At 36.4% G+C, this 21,821-nt stretch overlaps 1 protein-coding gene across 15 annotated transcripts in view; it reads right to left on the bottom strand.

Annotated features, from left to right (window-relative positions):
• The window catches only part of ATP2B2 (ATPase plasma membrane Ca2+ transporting 2), a 364,247-nt gene that overhangs the window by 177,338 nt on the left and 165,088 nt on the right, over positions 1-21,821 (bottom strand). The window contains exon 2 of one of the 15 annotated variants that reach the window (XM_034438429.3): positions 21,600-21,670. The exons of the other annotated variants lie outside the window; for them this stretch is intronic. The gene's annotated coding sequence lies outside the window, so the exon portion shown is untranslated. The remainder of the gene's footprint in view (positions 1-21,599; positions 21,671-21,821) is intronic. 15 annotated transcript variants of the gene reach the window in all.

The following is a 21,821-nucleotide window of genomic DNA, read 5'->3' as shown; positions in this document are numbered from 1 at the left end:
TTAACATTCGTAAACACTCAATTCAGCATTTTGAATTCATCGATTAATAACACTTAGCTGTATTATATGAATCAAGGGCCACCTCCCTTATAATTTTTGTTTCAGTTCAGAAGTTAATTGTAGTATTATGAGCATGAAGAAACATGTACAGATTGTGTTAATGTTTAACATAACTCTTAATTAAATTGTCATTGAATATTGTTAGACACCAAGGAAACTTTGAAAATGGCTATGTAGTTTCCAAAATAATACTATATTGCATAAATAAATGAATTAGTTCCTTGGTTGAAAATGGTAGATACAAATGGGCATACCTATGCCTAAAGAATATGTGATTAATAAATGTCCCTATCTCTTTTGTTTGTGTTTGTTTGTGGGGGTGAGGGGGTGTAACCACAATTGCAGACTCCATAATGAAGAGGCCTTTATCCTTTAGTAGACTAATTTGGAATGATAATGATGATCCACTGTCACATATAAATATATGTGAACATAGTCCTTTGTTTAAGAAAAAGCTGGATTTTAACCACAAATCACTGAGTCTAATTTCAAATACTCTATGTAATATGTGCACAATGGGAAGCATTTGACCGTCTAATACCTAAGGAAATTAACAGGAACCTTGAACCTGTTAGTCTGGTGACTTGTATTTTAGATTATTGTCTGAATTGGTGCAGGTCTCCTAGGAGGCAATTTGTGTTTAGAGCCATGTGGTGGTAAATTTATCTTTGAAAGAAGTGTTTGTCTTCTGCCATGAATGTGTGCACCTTTCTCAATTGTTTGCCCTTCTCAATCTACTGGTCTAGATAAATTTCATAGTCTCCAGTTTTTATTTCTTAGATAAGGTTGTTGACAGGTGGTCTGACTATAACTCTAGCTGGAGAACATAGATTATCTTGATCTTCTGCATTCATATTTCAGGTCATGGCAGAGTTTGAAGGTAGCATTGATTTCACTTGTCAATGACTTCTGGGAATGATGTAACTATCATGGTTTTTCTTGACCTCTCAATGGTTTTCAATTGTTTTAAACCTGTAAACTTCAGGCCCACCTACAGCTTCTAGTGAGAAGTGCAGTGTTGCAGTGGTTCTCTTCTCTTCTATGGTCTATTTGGTGCTGTCAGATGGGGAAAGATCCAGGCTGAACCTTGGGTCTGTGGACTCTCTTGGACTTTATACCTGTGCCTTGCCTGTTAACATCTAAATCAACCAACTGATTAAGGTCATCCAGTGACATGGGATCAGATATCATCATCCTCAGGTACACATTTTGATTATTAGATGACAAAACAATGCTGTCAATGTCATTGTATCATTGCCAGAAGGCTGCTTGGATCTGAGTGGAGAAGAACAGGCTCAAACGTAACCTTAGCAAGATTAGGTGATGTCTGTTGGAGACCCCAATTCAAGAACAAAGTAGTTAAAAAGAAATTGAAATCAGATATTAAAATTAGAGATGCTAGAAGGGGATATATTGCTAGCCACTGTTGGGAAGAAAACTTGCTTTTGGGGAAAAAACAGAAACTCACTTCAATAAAAACTGTCGTATGCCAAAAGTGGCTCAGCCACAATGGTGGGTTGCTACTAGCAGCGGGAGGCTCCGCCCACCTGCCCAGACACTTCTGCACATGTGCAGAAGTGTTGTGCGCCCACAAGCAAACCTCAGTGGTGGGTTTCAAAAATTTTTACTAACGGTTCTGTGGGTGTGCCTTGGTGGGTGTGGCATGGCTTGGTGGGCGTGGCAGGGAAAGGATACTGGAAAATCTCCATTCCCACCCCACTCCAAGAGAAAGATACTGCAAAATCCCCATTTCCTCCCAATCAGCTGGGACTTGGGAGGCAGAGAATACATGGGTGCGGGGCCAGTCAGAATTTATACAACCAGTTCTCTGAACTACTCAAAATTTCCACTACTGGTTCTCCAGAACTGGTCAGAACCTGCTGAAACCCACCTCTGCTGCCCCTGCTCAATCATTATGGAATTGTATATGTTAGTTGACTGTTCAAGAAACAGGAAGTGAATAGGAACAGGAGGACTACATAAGGATTTTCCCATAAACCACAGACTCAACTATATGGATGGCATTAAAAAATGATCATTTACTTCAACATTCTTAGTTCTGAAACAGGATTAGTCAAGATCCCTCTCATTTTTTCAGTATCTTATAATATTTAATTCTAAATTCACTTATACCCTTTCTTTCAAAACTTGATTAATTTCTTTCCCAAAAGCCTAAGAAAAGTTCTTTCTGTTTCAGGATAAAATTTGCTGGATTTAATTAAATAATTATTTTAAAAAATAAATACAGCTATATATGACTCTGTTTCAATTTTTGTGTGTGAATTGAAAGCAAAAGCTGCAAGTACAGACCTAAAAATCTCTTGACCAAAAAGAGTACCCGTTATTCCTGAATCCATAAAAACAAGTGAAATGTTTTACTATAATGTTCACATATTTGAGGTTATAGATTTCTGGGTATTTCAGAATTTTAATTCCCCAAATTAAACCCCCCAAAGTGATTTAGACATTGCTTAAATTACATAAACTGAGAATAGTCATAATTCCATCAATACTTTCAAATATTAAATAAAGTAGTTTTCCTTTATTTAAGGCCTTAAATACATTAAATGTTATAGTATGATTGATGTCCTTTAGCTTAAGGCTTAAGCTCATAGGTCTATTTTTTTTTTAAGTACTCTGATTGTATAAGAACACTTTCTGATATGACACAAAAGAAATAACTAGCAGTTTTATTGAACTGGGGTACTTGACCTCAAAAAATATTGGCCAAGAATGAGCTGTTTAATCTTATTACTACATTATTGTCAAGTGCAAAGAAACACTGCCAAGTCCATCTAATATTTCATACTGTACTGAAAAAAATATCTATCTAAGCGAAAACCCACAAACCATAATCTTATTTTAAAAATGTGACTTGGGTGACTTTTGTTATTGTTAGCTTGACAGTTGTATTGCTGTCATTTACAGCAGCTGATAAAATCAACATAGTTTCAAATTATAGAAGGCATTTTAAAGAAAGAAAAATCCCTTAGATTTGATATATTTCTTTGAATTACATATTTAAGCAAAATTAAAACTCTTCTAATGTGCAAATAATTTGGACTCAAATTTCATAAAAGTACTAGAAAACAAATGTGTCATTTATAGGGACATCAAAGTTTCAAACTCTCCTCCAAAATCTATCCTATGTTGTTTGTTTTAAGCATGAAATCTCTAATGTGTAAAACTATTGATATCATCTATCACAAGTTACAAAACACCGAGGCATACATCAACCCAATTTCCATAGAAAATTAGATTACTGTAGAATTATTATCTAGAATTATGTTTTGTATAATGTTTCCATTCAATAATAATCAGTTTTCTTAAAATATCATATAACAGAGTGTGATGTAAATATAGGCCTAATGATTCAGTAAGCCAATAAGCAAAGTAATGGAGAAGTAGGATGCAATATAAGTACCTAGGCCTCCAAGCTTTAGAATCAGTTGAACATCTTTTTATGCCATTTTTGTAACCATAGTTTATCCAATACATCACAGTCATTGAATTCACACCACATACCAAGGCAAAATTAAAACACAAATTAGGTTAAGATATGTCATGAAACAAGGCTTTTGCTTCTGGAGATATGTAAATTTCTTTTTATTTAGTATTCAGAAATCAAATTCAGTTTTATATAAGCTTCTCAAAACATAGGCTCACATATTGGTATAATATAGAAAACTACCATATGTTGAAAGTATCTGGAACTGAAATATATTGCCTAGAGAACAGAGCTAGGATAACCTCGAAGGATATTTATTATTCCTAACCATCACTATAGGCAGTGATGGGTTGCTACTGGTTCTCCCTGGTTCTTGCAAACCGGTAGTGGAAATTTTGAGTAGTTCGGAGAACCGGTAACTACCACCTCTGCCTGGCCCTGCCCCCAATCTATTTGCTGCCTCCCGAGTCCCAGCTGATCAGCTAGAAGGAAAAAATCAGGGTTCACTTGACAAAGAAGAGGGGGAAAAAAGCAACAAGACACCTTAGTTTTAAATTGAGAAGCCAAGAAGCCTCCCAACTGATCGGCTAGAACCGATCCACTCCTTGTAAACCACTCGGTGGTGGTAGATTAGCAATTGAGACCAAGCTGCCTGAAAGCAGTTTCTGATGCTCTCGGTGGTGGCAGAGCAGCAAAAAAACTGTTTAAACTCTTGCCATGGCGCTTCAAAGGACTACCCTACAGCTGATCAGCAGGCAGTGTGGTGGTAGACCATACACTCCAAAAACAAATAGGTAGACTGGAATACTCCAAAAACAAATGGGTAGACTGGTATGCTTCAAGAACAAATGGGTAGACCAGTACAGCTCTGCAAGTAGTTAAAAGCCTGGTAGACCAGTACCTCTGCTAAATTCTAAAGAATTGTTTGTCACATGACCATCGAACTACGCCCACAAAATAAGCCACACCCACAGAACCAGTAGTAAAATAATTTAGAACCCACCCCTCACTATAGGGATGAATTAATATGCTGTCTTGAATGAACATATGCAGCCCATTTTACTTTAAATAAAACAAGTAGAATATCAAAAGAAAAGGGTACAAATCATATTCCAAGCAGCAGGGAATTGATTTCCCTGATCTTAAACTGAATTCAGGATTCAAATAGGAAGAGAAGGGAGAAACTCTTTGTCCATAATAAATATCAAATTGCAGGAATGATTTTTAACCAAGCACAATATCAAAATTAAATGGAGCCTCCAAGTTCAAAAGCAGCAATGCACAGTGTATACTAATACTGTTCACAATGTTTCAAAAAAACCTCCAAAAAAATCAAACAAAGGAAATAAGCTTTGATAATTTGTTAATACCTATAATCTGAAGTTCATCTGGCAAAGTAATATGACATGATCTATGTTTTTAATGAGAAAAGATAAATGGTTTAATGAGAAAAGTAAATGGTTTGTGCAAAAAAGAATTTTAAAAAGTGGCTGACCAAATTGTGCAGCCAAGGATCTTTTTATCTTCATTCCCATAAGCTTTTCCTTCATCCTCAGATGAAACTGCTGGATTGCTCAAAGAAACAGAGTAAACAATAGAAAACATTATTCACGCTATTCTTTGGAAAACAAGGACACCAACAAAGCCTCCAAATATATACTCTAATGCATTGTTTCAGTTAAAATAACATGCAAAAATAAAATCTGTAAATCCGTTGAAGCCAGAATGGAAGTACAGTATGAGCCTTTACATTTATGTGTAACTTTACATTTATGTTTATATTTGTTCTGTAAAATAGAAACTTTTTTTTTTCATTTTCACTTAACTAATATAAACAGATGTCCAATGAATAGATGTCAATTCCAAAGGCTTCTACTTAGGTGAGGTACACCTACCATGCGCCTTCTCTGTATAAATAACATACAACAGAGCCCTTTGCATACCCATGGAATCCATGGGGCTTGCTCCCATAGAGAGAAAAACAGGACTGCAATCTTATTGCTTTTAAGCGCCATGTCTAATTTTTCTAAAGTGATATGCTATTCAACATTCTCACAAGGTTTTCTGATTATATCATCCATCTGTAATCACCTTCACCACTAAAAAGACCCCCAAAGTCCTTGAAGGTCAACTTCAATGGTATAAGAGATCTAATTATAAAGCTGATAGATACATACAAACTGCTTAGGACTAAATATCTAAAACTGAGCCACTTAGCATATAATCTAAAATTTAAATGTTAACCCCAAAAGCTGCATCTTTTGTTTCTTGTCTCTACATGTGTACCATTTAATACATTTTTGTAATACTGAGCCTATTCTCAAGCAACATTTTCTTTTTTTCTGTGAGGATCAGTAGCTTATCGGAATGAACATTACATTGTGTCAAAGTGAAATTCTGACACATACAAGGCTATTTGCTCACGATCCGATTTGCCTGTTAACCTTTCAGCTGAGCAGAGCATTGCAGCTGGTCCAATATTTGATTGCCCATTCATCATTTAAGATTGGAGAAAGGATCCTGTCTCGCCAAAATCTTACAGGAAAGGTCAGTGAAGAAAAGGCATCAGCTATGATGATTCATAGCTTCTTATAATATTATTTTCTTACATAAGAAGGTTATAGCAAGACTGCCAGAGTAGAGTGGGAAAAGGAAAGTGGCCAGAATCCCTTGGACCTGAATGTTATTTGACTTGCAGTAATAAAGTTGGTATATTTTCAATTAAATAACAATATCAACAACAAAGACACTTAGGAATGATTGAAGGTTTAAGATACCTGTTTCAATGCATGATTCATTCTAGCTATATTCATAAGAATATAGATTCTAAAATTATTTATGCTCTGATAAATTCCCAGCTAGAGCCTGTAATGTACCCTATGGCATACTTTGTGTCTAGTATTACATCAAGACCACTGCCGACTTTCCCCCTCTCTCTCTCTAGGAATTCAAATGGCACTCCTGAGCTCCCACAAGAAAAATCAAGGTCATGGCTAAAATAAATTCCTTCCTTTTCAAAAAAAAATTTAGCAGATGCTAAGACTATAGCTCTGTATATTTGTATATCCCAAATTTTAAATCCTGAATTTGTTTAACCACTTTTTCATTGTAATAACTACTTGCTCCTCATTTTTCATGCCAGGCTGTTACTGGCACATATTTCCTGCCTTGCCAGTTCTAGTTCTCACACCTCAAATAACAAACCAACCCATAAACTAACCAATATTCACATAACAAACAGACCTATGTAATGAGATATGTTTGGTGTATATATGGCAACCAATAAAACTGAATTGAGCAAATCACAGTTATGTTCACTGAAGTGTGTTGTGGAAACACAGCATGCATAGACATGTTCTTGAAGGTGATATGGAAACTGTAGTTTGTGCGAACTCAATGTCCTGGTTATTGGGAATCAGAGAGCATATAATTATTAATTTCCTAAATAATAATAGCAAAAAATAATTCTTAAGGTTTCAAAGATTTCAAGATGAAGACCAAATAACATCTGTCCTTAAAGTGTTGTCTATATGTCATCAATCCCAGTTTACATTTTTAATATTTAAAACCCTAAATATGATTATCTAAATGAATGCATCTCCCCGTATCACACTCTGCTGCCAAGATTTGAGATCCAGAATTTACCACACCCTAAAACCTGTTATAGAAGTTCAACTCTAAAATATTTCAACTCTAAAATGCATTCTCAATGAAAATTAAACTTACAGTATGTCCACTTGGTTCCATTTTTTGGCAAGTTGAAATTTTTTTTTAAAAAAAAGCCTTTTCTCCAACCATGTTACTATTGATCAAAGTGGAATAAATTAGGGATATTGCACTAAATCTGTTCTGATTTTTACATATTTTATTGGTTACCGTATTTTCCGGCGTATAAGAGGACTGGGCGTATAAGACGACCCCCGACTTTTCCTGTTAAAATATAGGGTTTGGGCTATACTCACTGTATAAGACTACCCCTCTTCCAACGCACACCAAATAAAAATTAAAAAACATCAACTGGCTTACCCACAATGTAAAAGCAGCTGTGCTAGACCCAAAATGGCCCCTGCAACAAGCAGAAACCTCACACAGCCACAAAAAGCCCAAAAAAACAACTTTCACACTTTACACACACACAACACAACACAACTGACTCACCCACAATGTAAAAGCAGCTGTGCTAGACCCAAAATGGCCCCTGCAACAAGCAGGAACCTCACACAGCCACAAAAAGCCCCAAAAAACAACTTTCACACTTTACACACACAAAATTCCACATACAGCTTTGTGAGATTTTGTGTGTTTATGTAGTTAGAGTGAAACACTACAGAAACACACTAAATCTCAGAAAGCTGCACAAATATTATTTTATTTTATTTTTATTTTTATATGAAAGCTAAATTTAAAACTTCCTAAACTTTAAATGGCTAGGTCTAAAAAAGAGCAACTAAAAAAAACCCCAATTAACTATTTTTTTTAAAGCTCCCAAAGGGGGAAAAAACTTACCCAATAGAACAGGGGTCTCCAACCTTGGCAACTTTAAGACTTGCAGACTTCAACTCCCAGAATTCCTCAGCCAGCTTTGTTTTGCTGGATGAGGAATTCTGGGAGTTGAAGTCCACAACTCCCTGCCTGCTTGATTGCAGGCAGGGAGTGGCTTGTTGATGGAATGGATTCAGGCAAGCGAAGCAAGGCAAGCGTTGCGACTAGCAGCTAAGGTAAGCAAGCTGGAGGGGGGAAACTTTTTTTCTTTTACATGGCTCTGGCGATCCCAGCTGAGTTGCCTGATTAGCAGGCAAAGCTGGGATCGTCAGAGCTTGGATCGCCAGAGCCATTTAAGGCTCGTCAGAGCCTTTCGGGCTGGTCTGCCTGGTTACAGGAGAACGACACCCGGCGTATAAGACGACCCCTGACTTTTGAGAAGATTTTCATGTGTTAAAAAGTTGTCTTATACGCCGGAAAACACGGTATATATTATGGTTGTGCTCTAACTTTCCAAGGATAATTTTACAATTAAAAGCAAGATGACAAATTGTGTAAATTTGATTATCCATTTTAAAGAGATTGTTTTGGAGCTCTTTACAAAATCTTTCCATTTACCACTTTATTCTTCCTTTGTAACCCAAGTCATTAAATAAGCAATGTTCTACCACAGATCCTTATAGATCCCACTTTATGATTTCCTCTGTCAAGAGAATTATTATTTTACTTCTCCTGCACCGTCATCATTATTATACTACAGAGAAACTACCATATTTTTTGGAATATAAGACGTACCTTTTTCCCCCCTAAAAGGGGGTGAAAATTCAGGTGCGTCTTATACACCAAATGTAGCCCCGCCCACCCACTGGCCCCCACCCTTTGGCCTCTGCCTCGCAGCAGTTACCTCCTTGCAAGCAAACAGCAAGAAAAAACAGTTCCTTTCAGCTTCAGCCTAATTAGCACAAGTTGATTGGATCAGCCTCCCGACTCTCAACTGATTTGCTCTCAGCTGTTTTGCGCAGGGCTCTGCTGCTTGCTGCAAAGAAGTAAATTGCTGGAGCAGATTTTTTTTTCCTTGTGCTAATCAAGCTATGCTGAAAATGAAAATGAAAGTAAAGCAGGCTGTTTGCTGTTTGCTACAAAGAGGCAAAATTGCACATAGGTAGAGGGAGATTTCTTTTTCTTCTTTTCCTCACCAAAAAAGGTAGGTACGTTTTATACTCCAAAAAATATGGTATTTGTGACTGCTAAATCTATTCAAAAAATTTGCAAATGGATAACCTTTTTTTTTCAAAAATCACTCACCTACAATGATGATTTAAAGCAGAAATTATAATAAACCACAAAAGTATACGCTTCTCTCTTCAACTAGACCAATCAAAGTCCAATGGAGCCCAAAATTCTTTAGCAGCTTATGACTGCACAAAGATTGAATAATAAATTCAAATGATCTATAATATATATCTTCCTCTGCAGGTATTACTACAATGATTGTTTAAATAAAAAGAAATTGAAATAAAAGGATATTAACACTTACTAAAGCAACTCTCTTTGAACCATTAGAGCAACTGCATTTCTTTTCCAGGCTTGTGTAACTGGTTCAGAAGCTGCTTCCAGCTGTTTTCACATGCATTTAAATGCACAGGCACTTAGCTTTGCATATTTCCCAGCAAAGGTTTGGTATCATTTACAAACAAACTAGGCTGATATGTTTTTGAGAAACCAACTCATTGTCCTTGATGTTAAATGCCTTTACAGTGAAGGGTTTAGTTCTTCATTGCATTTATATCCTGAGAGCTTAAAGCAATGAACATTGATGTTTCACTTCGTTTTATTCTTATAACATGCAGGGATGGAATCTTTCTTCCTCCAGTGAAAGACGTCAACATTCCCTCATCAAAATTAGGCCACAAAATGTCTATGTTTTGGTGGCATAATTGTTGTTACAAAAGCTTTCATGTGACAAGCTTGACTTTCTTTACTTGCCAAATTTAACACACCCTCCCCAGCATGGACTGCAATCATGTTATTGAAATTCCCCAAAATGAGAAAATGGAAAATGCTACAATATCAAACATCTTTTTCTAAAGTATAAATTTTAGCCATGCAAATCCCAATTTAAGATTAGAAACAGAGGAATTATTTACAGGTCTATTTCTGCGAAGGGTATTAGACCATCCTAACTAGATCAGATAAGTGAAACTGTTCCTTCCCTTAAACGTTTCTAGAAAACATGCCTCCTCTGTAGTGATCACTGCCCTGTGGAAGAATTTTTGCCTAGAGATCCAGCAGGCCTTTATCCTTGTAGCCTTCTGAAAAGTCTTAAAGAACTGGATGTTCCTGCAACTGTTAGTGTAGAGTCAGCCTTGAGCCCAGCAAGGTACATGGATCTGTGGTAGAGTGCTAGAGTTCATTCCAAGAGGGATTTTTAAAGCTTTTTTTTTAGTTTTCATTCTGATTATTAGGGTGGGAGGGTGTTTACTGTTTTGTAAGCTGCCCAGGGTTGCAGTTCCAGTACAGGCAGTTCTAGGGTTGTTTTACAAATAAGTAAATAAATTCTTGAAAATCAGTCAAATCTTTTCATTTCAATGATATTCAGGTTAAAACAAGTTGACACTTTTGACTTGCACTGAGATTCAATTCAGTGAATCATTTGAGACTGTGAGAAAATAAATGGTTCAATGATTGAATAGGCATTTGACACCAATTCTTCATGCTTTATGTTTTCCCTTTTATCATATTGCACTTTCTTTTTGATTTGCAATGATGTGACAGAACTAGAAAACATCCTATGGGAAATGATTTGGCAGCACAGTTGCATCATAATTACTATGTAGCATTACTTTTATTATTTTCCAAAAGTTTTGTTAAGATATGATTAAAAGAAAAACATATTTTGTTCCATTTGCCTATTTTATATAAATTTAGTACAAAATCATTTTAAAATAATGAACAAATAAATGAACAAATAACCTAGCATAGAAATGGTTGCTAGCAACAATACTGTGATTATTGTTTTAATTATAAAATCTAATTATGTATATATCTTCCTCTTGCATTATGCCATCTTAGACTCTAAACAAAATCTTAAAAATAGAAACTAATGAATTACAAGTAATCATTAGTTTCAGTTCAGTCATAATTCAGTTATGACACTTGTTCAGTGACTATTCAAAGTTACGATGTTCAAAGTTACGATGGCACTGAAGGAATTACACCTAATCCTGAGAGTTCCAACAGTTGCAGCGTCCCCATGGTCATACTATCACAATTATGTCGCAGCAAGCCAAGGTTACATAATCATAATTTCAAACATTTTCTGCCAGCTTCCCACAAGCAAAATCAATGGGAAAACCAGCAGGAAATCAGAAGTCACAATAATGTGTAGTCTTCACTTAACAATGTGCACAGTTCTCGGGTTACAGTGGCAACCAGGACTGCCAGAATTGCTGCTGCTAAACTATACAGTCACCTCATGGAATGGAAATTAGAAATGGAAATTCTGCTCCCAGTTGCTATCATAACCTGTGGACTGTATATATAAAATGTATTAAAAGCATTTCATTTCTTTAATATTCTAGGATATAACACAGAAGTAACCAAAACAGCATTAGATCTTTTAAAATCTTTCTCAGTCTACTTCATACCACATACACCTAACACGCTTCTCAAGCTATGCTTTTTCTTCCTCTGTAACATTTCATTTGGAATCACTTTGGAAGTACTCTCGCTATTCAGCAGGGATATTTTCTTAGAGCTACAATTAATATTTCTCCCTGTAGAAATTTTCCATTGGGGATTCCTGCAGCAGATGATCAAAAGCCTTTGAATAATCTTGTAAGCATTTTTCTAGATGTATATCTGAGCACTAACAATCTAAGAGTGCACTGACCTTAGTTGTAATGTGTACTCTTTAACACTGTCACAAAGTCTGCAGCAGTAAAATTTTACAATTTCCTTTTTTAAAGTCTCACCTCACTTCTGTGATTTACACAAAAGAGTGAGATATGGGGCTAAAATGTCTCCAGGTATTCCCAGGTGTGACATCTGAAAATATAACGAAAAGAACTATGACACTTTTTAAATCTACAGTAAGTCGCATATATAATTATATAGGAAATGCCATCGTAAATCACAAGGTCAGTACGGAGGCCAGGGTCTGGAATATACTGTAAGAAGCTTTAACACTTGAAATTGTTGCACCAGCTGGACCTCTTTTAACGCAGTATAAAGTTGCTCCTTATGCTTATTTATTTTTGCTGGATGACACTGTAAACTGTATGTGCTGGGTAGTGAACATGGAAAGAAAAATGCTTTCCTGAAATACCTAATAATAATTCACCCATCATGCCAACCTGCAGTGCTGCTTGTTTGGTTTTTTCAGAGATATTCTGCAAATCCACCCCTTCTGGTTTATAAACTTGAATAACAGCTAAACAAGTTTTTATTTTTATTTATTTTATGTTTGTATGCAAATTTAACAAATAACAAAGTTTAAACAAAATCATGGTTTGGTATTAGAATTTGGTAAAGTAATGCATAGGGTAAAAACAGATTTTATTATATACAAATATAAAAATATGTATTATATATTTTCATTCCAGTGAAATTATTGAGACAGGTCTCTGTTAGAAATTCCTCTTATTTCTTATTCTTATAAAGAGAGGAGGAACGTAATTCCCCACCACCTATCCTCCTATAGCTATGGCCTAAACTTGAACAAAGCAATATATAAATATATAAAATATGCAAAATTATAATAAAAATATGACAAAATATTAACCGAGCAGTTGAGTGAATAAAGTAGATTTCTAAGAGAGGGCATTTATTTTTATTTACTTACTTTATTTATTTCTCACTTTTATATACTGACAGAATCCAAAGACTAATTGCATTTCTATTAGATAATCAGCTGGTGAATTGCCATCTTATGAATTTTCAAACATATATTCGTAAATATAATCTGACATTAGGAAACTTTACATAAGAAAAAAAAGAAGAGATGTTGGCAAAGTATAAAATACCATTTCCAAATGGTGTGAATAGAAAGATGTTTAGCATTATAGGAGGAGGTGAGAAATATCCTTGTATTTATGGTTCCTATATAGGTCTGCTGAGAGCAGTTTACTGGTTTCCAGTAAGTACAGATACTGACTCAACCTCTCCCAGACAGCTACACTGAATCAGGGTACCACTAATTTAATTTACCACTATTTTACCACTATTTTATTTTTCAACATAATATCACTGAACACTGTTCTAGGAAATTAAAATAGCAATGTTTAATATATATCAAGTCAATAATATTATTTGCTGTATCCAACATGTACCATAAAAGAGATTCAGGCTTCATTATGTATGATTTCTAAACTTCAAACTAATTTTGTTTCTTTCTATTTGATAAACTATAATTGGTATCAAACCCACCACTGGCTACATTTGGTCAAACAAAGTTTGATAATTTCACTGTAATATTTTTTGCAATCTTAATCCTATTTTCATAGAAATTTCACAAATTGTGCTTGAAAATCATCTTCAAATATAAATATGTGTGTGTGTGGTTTAGCATATAAAAATTTTCGACTTCCTGCAATTATAGCTTATTGCATTTTGAAGAGCTGCAAACTTTGTTGAATATAACTTGCATAATATATTGGATATAAGTGATCTCACTCTTTAAATAGAATGGCTGAGTGACAGTATAGAAAAGGAAAGAAAACTGATAAAATGACTCTTTGATCAATGTTTGAAGGAAGTTAGACAGCTTTTTTCTACATAGACTAATGCAAATCTAGTTTGGTAACTGGATTTCAAGAACACAATACTAAAATAAACTTGAGCTCAAACTGTGTGCCCTAATTATCTCAAAAGGGGTAGAGATGTACTGAACTATAACTCCCAGATGTCTTATCCCCAGGTATTCTGGTTGGAAATGATAGAAGTTGAAATTTATCACAAGTTCTCTAAATCTCTATCACTTACTTTAAACTCCAGTTTTTCCCTAAGGATCTTCATTACCAACCTAGGATTTTTTTATTATGTCTCTGACTTTAGTTTCTTAGAGGAATACTCTCCTAAGATTTCTCTAGAGATACAGTGGTCATAAGTATGAAAAGCGGTCATAAGTCACTTTTTTCAGCATCCTTGTAACTTTGAACAGTCACTAAATAAACTGTTGTAAGTCAAGAACTATCTGTATATGCAAGCAAGTGAGTAAGTCAATAAGCACTGAGGAACTATTTGCTATTTGTGGGAAGGATATAATACTACAGCCAAAAGACCTTCTGAATATGAATGATTTTCTCTATATTTAATATTTCTAATAGCTGCATTCAGATTTCTTCAACCAGAGATAAAGACATATCAGGTATATTCACATGCTATGACTGATTAGTTCTTGGTTAGTTCTTTGCTACTTTAGAGTTTGCTTATATTGTTAGTTTATATAGTTTATATATTCTGTAAACCCAAATGAATTAATTACGTAACTAAATTAAGTTACTCAACATTTTATTTAGATAGTAATATTACAACACTATTTAAAAAGGAATAACTGCTTACTTATTATCTCAGAGACTAATTTTGTCAACCTTTTTCCAGCCTTTCGTAGAATAGATACCTGCAATTTAGAACATAACTCATAAAATTAACATTTTGTCTTCACTATATTGGAAAGATTATTTTAGTTCTAGGTGTGAAATCTCATTTGTCCAATTATTAATGAAAGTTTCTTAGAAATATCAGCTTCATGTTCTCTGCTCAATTGCCATAGACCAGTGTTTCCCAAACTTGGGAACTTTAAGAAGTGTGGACTTCAACTCCCAGAATTCCCCATCCAGCATGGCTGGCTGTGGGATTTTGGGAGTTGAAGTCCATACATCTTGAAGTTCCCAAGTTTGGGAAACACTGCCATAGACAAATGTTAGTCATTCCATCTAGCAATTTCCCTATATAACAATTAGAATTATATAATACTCATGTACTTTTTTTTTAACCACCTTAGATCTGGAAAACAAAGTTAAGTGATGAACGTCAAAATATAATTATTTTATTTTTATTTTTTATTTTTAATTTTAATTTAATTTATATGCCGCCCTTCTCCGGAGACTCAGGGTGGCTTACAATGTGCTAAGCAATAGCCTTCATCCTTTTGTATATTTATACAAAGTCAGTTTATTGCCCCCACAACTGGGTCCTCAATTTACCTATCTTAGAAAGGATGGAAGGCTGAGTCAACCTTGAGCCTTGGCGAGATTCGAACCCTGCAGTTGCAGGCAGCTGGTCTTAATAACAGGGTGCTTTAGACCACTGTACTACCAAGGCTCTAATTATGAATGCTATCCTTTGCAAATCAAATCAAAAGGAAATATTTCTGTGCGTGTTCCTTTGATTTGGTGTTGACTCCAGGCCACTGCCCAAATGAGTTCCTGTAATTTTCTTGGTAAGAGTGTTGAAAGCGGTTTGCAATTTCCTTCTTCTAGGGCTGAAAAAGAGGGATTGGCCCAAGGTCATCTGGCTGGCTTTGTACCTAAGGTGGAACACTTGCCTAGTTTCTAGACTGATGCCTTAGCCAAGGCTGTCAAAATCCCAGCCCATAGGTCAGATGCATCATCCACTGGCCACACCCAAGCCCGGTTTAATGAAGAGGAAAAAAGTCCTGATACGTCACGTGACACCACCATGATGACGTGAGTTTGACACTCCTGCCTTAGCTACTATCCCATACCGACTTTCTTTGAATGGAGCTTATTATCATATAAATAGAATTATTTACTCCATAAATGTATATATCCATGAAACTCCAACCTAAAACAGACATTATTCCAGCATCCAGTTTGGTTCCTTTTAGTTCTATCATAACACACACAAAATACAGCAGTTGTTTTTACTATTGCATCGTTATAATAACAACGTTAAGTATAGGCAATGCTGCATGTACGGCATAGCAAAAACTACATACAATTCCCTGGACAAACAAAGGGCTGGAAGAAAATAATGTTTCACTGAGAATTTACAGTGGACATTTTGGATACTGAAAGCATATGCTATTATCAACATCAATAAGAATATTTTTAGAACATGCAGAGTGCATCATTGTGATCCTTTTCTAAAGAAAACAAAACATGCAGCATGAAAGACCGTAAAGCCAACTGAAAGCAGTAGTTGCAAAGATTATATTTTGAAGTTTTACTAGCTGGTGTTTTCTTTTGATGCTATGGAATATTAAAGATCTATAAATAATTTCTAATTCTTCACCATTAGAAACAATTGCTTTCTGATTTTGTATTGTGCAAAAAGAGAATAGGTCCACAAAATTAACATGTTACAGTTCCAATTTCAGGATTTTGTGCAAATGAAAAAAATACTCTCATACTTTTCCTTTTTGGATGGGCATGATAAAAACAGAATGGGTTGCCAAAAAAAGATCTACCAGACCGTAACCCAAATTATGTCAAATATGGCAAATACATGGTTTTAATTGTCCGCTGTGACTCTGCTCATTGTTGTACTAAAGTCAGAGACAGTTATATTAAAAGATTTGGAAGGAGCAAATGAAGTAACTAACTCTGTACATGGCACTGAGTTATCGAGGTTAGTGAAATCTCAAGACTGAAGCTACTGCCAAAAGCATTTTCCAAGCTGTCTATGTGCAATAAAATTAGAATTTAGTCTTAACATAAAAATAATTTCAATGAATTATTCATGCAGTCACTAGAGACTACAGCCGAGCCACGCTCCTTACTGTGTGCCTCCTCGTGGGGCAGATTTAGCACAGAAAAAAAAGAGCTCAAAAGGTGAAGCTACAGTGAGGCTTCAAAGAGTCTTTCCTTTGCTTTAAAAGGTGGGGGGGAATACTGCACATTCCTTCTCCTGCTTAATCTGAATCAAAAGAGTGAAGGTGGCCTTTTCCAGCCATGATCTTCCTGCTTATTAAATTGGGTCCAGAAAGGGATTCGGACACCATATATGAAAAGGTAACCCAACAGAAGAAGAGGCACAAAGGCAAAATTAATATGCCATTAAGAGAGGCAAAAAAACAATTTCAGCCATTGCTTTTTATCTGCTATTTGAGTGCTTTCAGAAGCAGCTCTAGCCATAGTTGCAAACCAGATGGAGTAGCAGATGGGACATTGATTTGACCCAATGCAGCTGTTACACTTCTTAAACCTTAAAATTCACACAACATTTTCTGTCCTCTGAACTGAAACCAGGAAGCAAATTCTCCCCTTTGCCAAAAATCAGCCAGGCAAGCTACATTCCACTCCATTCTTTCCTACTACTGTACTATACTGCAGAGCACCCTATTCTAAAAATGTAAAATATATAAAAATAAAAAAAAATCTGGAATTAAATATGAGTCCTAGGAGGAAAGAGAGATGCTGTGAATTTGTACCTTGTGAATTTTATTTCTAGAGAACTGTACTTTCGGCGGGGGGGGGGGGGATCATGAAATCTGTACTCACTGCTGAATTCCTAACGGTGGCAAATATTAAATAAAACTGGCCATGTGCTCATCCAATCAGAAGTAAACCAAATTAAGAATAACCTTTCCGCTTCTGCTCTCCCCATAACTGTCATCATCATTTCAAGAGGTTTGGGGTAGGGATAGGGCTTCAATTGCTACATCTACGTATGCAGTCTTTCAAAATATCCTGATAGCCTGAATTGAAAACTGCATACATAATATACAAACACCAAGTAAATAAATTGCCATAGCCCTTTGCATTGTTTTTCAGATATGAGAAAAGAAATGTGGAAAAACCAAATTGAAAACTGAAATAAAAAAAGAAGCCAATTTGAACATAGCAGGCAAGATACAGCATGTGGAGGCGATGGTAACTAGCACCGGTCATTTCAAAGCAGGAATAGAAACAGCGAAGAAAAAATAAATCTGAAACCTAAAATGTTGCAATTGTACTAAGCCTAATCTTTAACTAAAAACCTCAGGGTAGTGTCATGATTCCACGTATCATAATCCTTACCAGAACTATGTGGATACACCAGAGGTGCTATTCAGCGGGTTCTGACTAGTTCTGGAGAACAGGTAGCAAAAATTTTGAGTAGTTCGGAGAACCGGTAAATACCACCTCTGACTGACCCTGCCCCCATCTATTCTCTACCTCCGAGTCCCAGCTGATCTGGAGGAAATGGGGATTTTGCAGTAACCTTCCCCCAGGAGTGGGGAGGGAATGGAGATTTTACAGTATCCTTCCCCTGCCATGCCCACCAAGCCACGCCCACCAAGCCATGCCATGCCCACCAAGCCACACCCGCAGAACTGGTAGTAAAAAAATTTGAAACCCACCACTGGGATACACATGCAAGTCACCTCAAGCCAGACTTAATGTAAACCATATCAACAGTACAGATATTCTGCATTTGTTTAATTTATTGAACACCTGTATGTTTGAAATTTGTGCATTTGAATTTGAAAGAATTTGTTGACCTGTAGGATAAAATCTCTCCAATATGTTCCCAGTTAGAAGCCTTGAATGGTGCTGGTCCTTCTGAGATGCCTAGAAAGATGTCTTGCCCAATAATTTGAGAACAGTTTGATGCTGTTGGACCCAAGGAAGTGGACGGATCCTCTGTGCTGACAATGCAACCACCTGTCAATTAGACCCTCATCCCTCCTAGCTGGTGAAAGCCTCCAGGACAGAAACCACCAGTTGGGTTCCTGCAGTTATAAATTTCTTACTGCAAGAGGGAATATTTCCAGGACCTTTTCAGGAGGCCCTGGATTGTTGTCTCCATAACAGAATATCACGCAACTACACCGGCCTGGACTACTTTCGTCCAGTCTCCCATCTTCCCTCTTGGGGTAAGGTGGTGAAAAAGATGGTTTCTCAGCAGCTCCGTGAGAGCCTCTCTGTTTCCTAGACTGCTTTCAGTCAGAATTCAGGCCTAGCTAACAGACAGAAACAGCTTTGGTCACACTCATGGAAGATTTTTGAAGGCAGCAGAATAGTGCAACGATTCTCATATATACAGCAGCCTTTAATACCACTGACCATGGAATCCTTTTGAACTCACTACACAAGTTGGAGATGGCCCAGTTATGAGCTGATTCAAATCCTTCCTCCAAGGCAAACCCCAATTGGTATTGATAGGATGTGAGACATCCAGCCTTGGACCTCTCACTCGTGAGGTCTCACAGGGCTCAGTACTATCTCCTCCCTTGTTTAACATCTGTTGGGTGACATCGTCCATCACCATGGGTTGAGAAATGATCAATATGCTGATGATACTCAAGTCTACATATCTAAACACAGTGACCCTAGTAAGGTTTTCTCTACCCTCTTGCAATGCCTGGAGGCTAAAGGGATCTGGATGTGGGACATGGAACCACTCAAGATCCAAGTGTTTGTCATCCTTAGTTCTGGATGGGGTTTTACTATCCCTTTCAGACCCAGTTCACAACCTAGGAGTTCTCCTTGACTCATGTCTTCTGCTCGAAAACCAGGTGGTGGGCGTTAATAAGAGAGCTTTTGCACAGCTCCGATTTGTGCACCAGCTGCAACCTTTTCTGGATCATAACTCCATATGCTCAGTTACTCAAGCCCTGGTCATCTCTTATCTGGCAATGTACTCTACATGGGCCTATCTTTGAAATCTATTTGGAAGCTTTAGTGGTGCCCAATGCAGCAGCAAGAGCAGTCTTTGGGGCCCAAGGATGGGCCATATTACACCTCTGCTCTGTGAGTACTTGATGAACCACCTTGTCCTGCTAGGACAAGCCCATCCTACTTATGCCAGTAGAAAGGGCTTACTTTGGATCCCATCTGTCTCCAAAATATCAGGATCCAGAAGAAGAGCTTTCTCTGTTGCAGTAAGATCTTTGGAAGATCTTACCCTCTAAGGTAAGATTGGCCCCCACCATCCTCTGTTCTCTACCCATCCGTATTTTTGATTATCATATTGATATATTTTCATTGTGTTCCTTTTGCACTGTTTATTTTATTGTTCTATAATTTTATTTCTGTTTATACTCCTTTCATTTTCTCTCATTTTATTATTGTATTATTGTAAGCTGTCTAGAGTAGCCTCACAGAGAGGTAGACAGCAAATAAATTTAACAAGTAAATGAAATAAAATTTCACTATGAATAGACCCATGGTTACCTGAGCACCATTCTTGTTGACCAGTGTCCTGTAATTTCTTTACCCCATGTGTGGAAAAACAAATCTGAAGCCTCAACTGGAGCCTCTTCGAGTCGTCCTCAAATAAAAGTAGAGCTGGAAGCATTGGAGATACTGCAGCTAAAGGAATCCTCTATTGCAGTCTTTCCAGGCTCCTGGCTCAGTACATGTACGCCAGAACCATAAATTAATACTCATCCCTACAAACATCCAACCGTACAATGGTGATAATGTAAATAAAGAAAAACATAAATAAAAATTGCTGAATTAGTTCACTTACACCACAGTTTAATCTACTATCATGGTTTCGGCATCATGCTGAGCTTACCATATGATGTAGCTTTTTTTGTGAAACAGGTTTGAATGTTAGTTCAGATAGTATATGGCCCTAGGAGGAATTTGAATCTATACCTCTCTTTAGTCTGAACAGAAATTACAGACCTCAATGTACTATTCCACTCTTTTGTAAAGTTATAAATGCCAGACTCCTATGTATATTTATGAGTGCTTCAAAAATATGAAGTTTTTCCCCACTCTGGAGCAGCATGTTAAAACAGATTACCTGTACTTTAACCATTTCCGAACAGAGTAAAAACCAGGAAAACCACAATTTCTAGTGCTTTTGAGGATACACTTTTCATATCTTTCATTACAGTCTGAAAAGTATTGGCTAGAATTTATCAAAAGCTTAGATAAAAGCTATGTATCAGCCATTACCTATTGAGACATCTTGGAACAGATCTGTTTTTCTTTTCCACTCATAGAAAGTGAATTGACAGGAGGATATACAATGCCTATTCAGGCAACTGCAAATATAAATAAGGATTTTGCATAATATTGAATGTTACACAGATGCCAAGACAATTTGTTAGCTCCTAAATACAGAGTAAAAAGTTGGGTGACACGGTCCTTGCCAATTTTACTGCATTACAACAAAACAGTGCAACTATCTTGTTCAGAGGCTACCAATACAATTGCTATCCCTGCCTCCTGCACTTAGTCCTCTCACTGCACCATTAAGTGAAGCCAACTTCTTCTGCATTTATTTTACCATTTTCAAAGCAAATCACAGTTGGCTTCCATACTGCAGAGTATTTTCCCCCCCAAAATAATAAACCTGGAAAAAGATTTCTAAAATATTTGTAAAGGAAATGGCTGATTTTTTTTCCTATTAAATTTTCTTGAGGGGAAGATTGAGGTAGTCTTAAATTTCAGGTAAAAATAACCACCCCCTTGATACAACCTTGAACGATTTGCATATATATAAAAACCCTTTCATATATAGCTCTGATATCTTGCCACTAATTTTCAGATCTTACTTTCCTGCAGCATAAATAATGTCTATCCTTCTGCCATGACATTCATTAACAACACAATCATATACGAATCTAGTCAATAATAATGACTTCAAGATAAGACTCGCCAAGTTGATTCAATTGTCGCAATCTTGATATGACAGACTTATGTACCTGAAGGTTACTTGCTTGTCCTTCTGCCTCTTCTCCTCATGCACCCGACTTCAGCAAACCTCCTGGTTCCCCTAAACCACAATGCATAACCAGATCTGATCTTGATTTAGTAAAACTAAAACCTCTAGTTTTCAGAAATGCAGGTCATATGTATCTTTGTTGAAGCCATACAAACATAAAGGCAAGGAGTGTGGAGAAATTTAATTTAATAATTTAATTTAA

Source organism: Pantherophis guttatus, chromosome 2 (assembly GCF_059756535.1).
Source record: "Pantherophis guttatus breed Tessera chromosome 2, ASM5975653v1, whole genome shotgun sequence".
NCBI classification, from domain to species: Eukaryota; Metazoa; Chordata; class Lepidosauria; order Squamata; family Colubridae; genus Pantherophis; species Pantherophis guttatus.
This window is presented reverse-complemented; position numbering and strand designations above follow the sequence as displayed.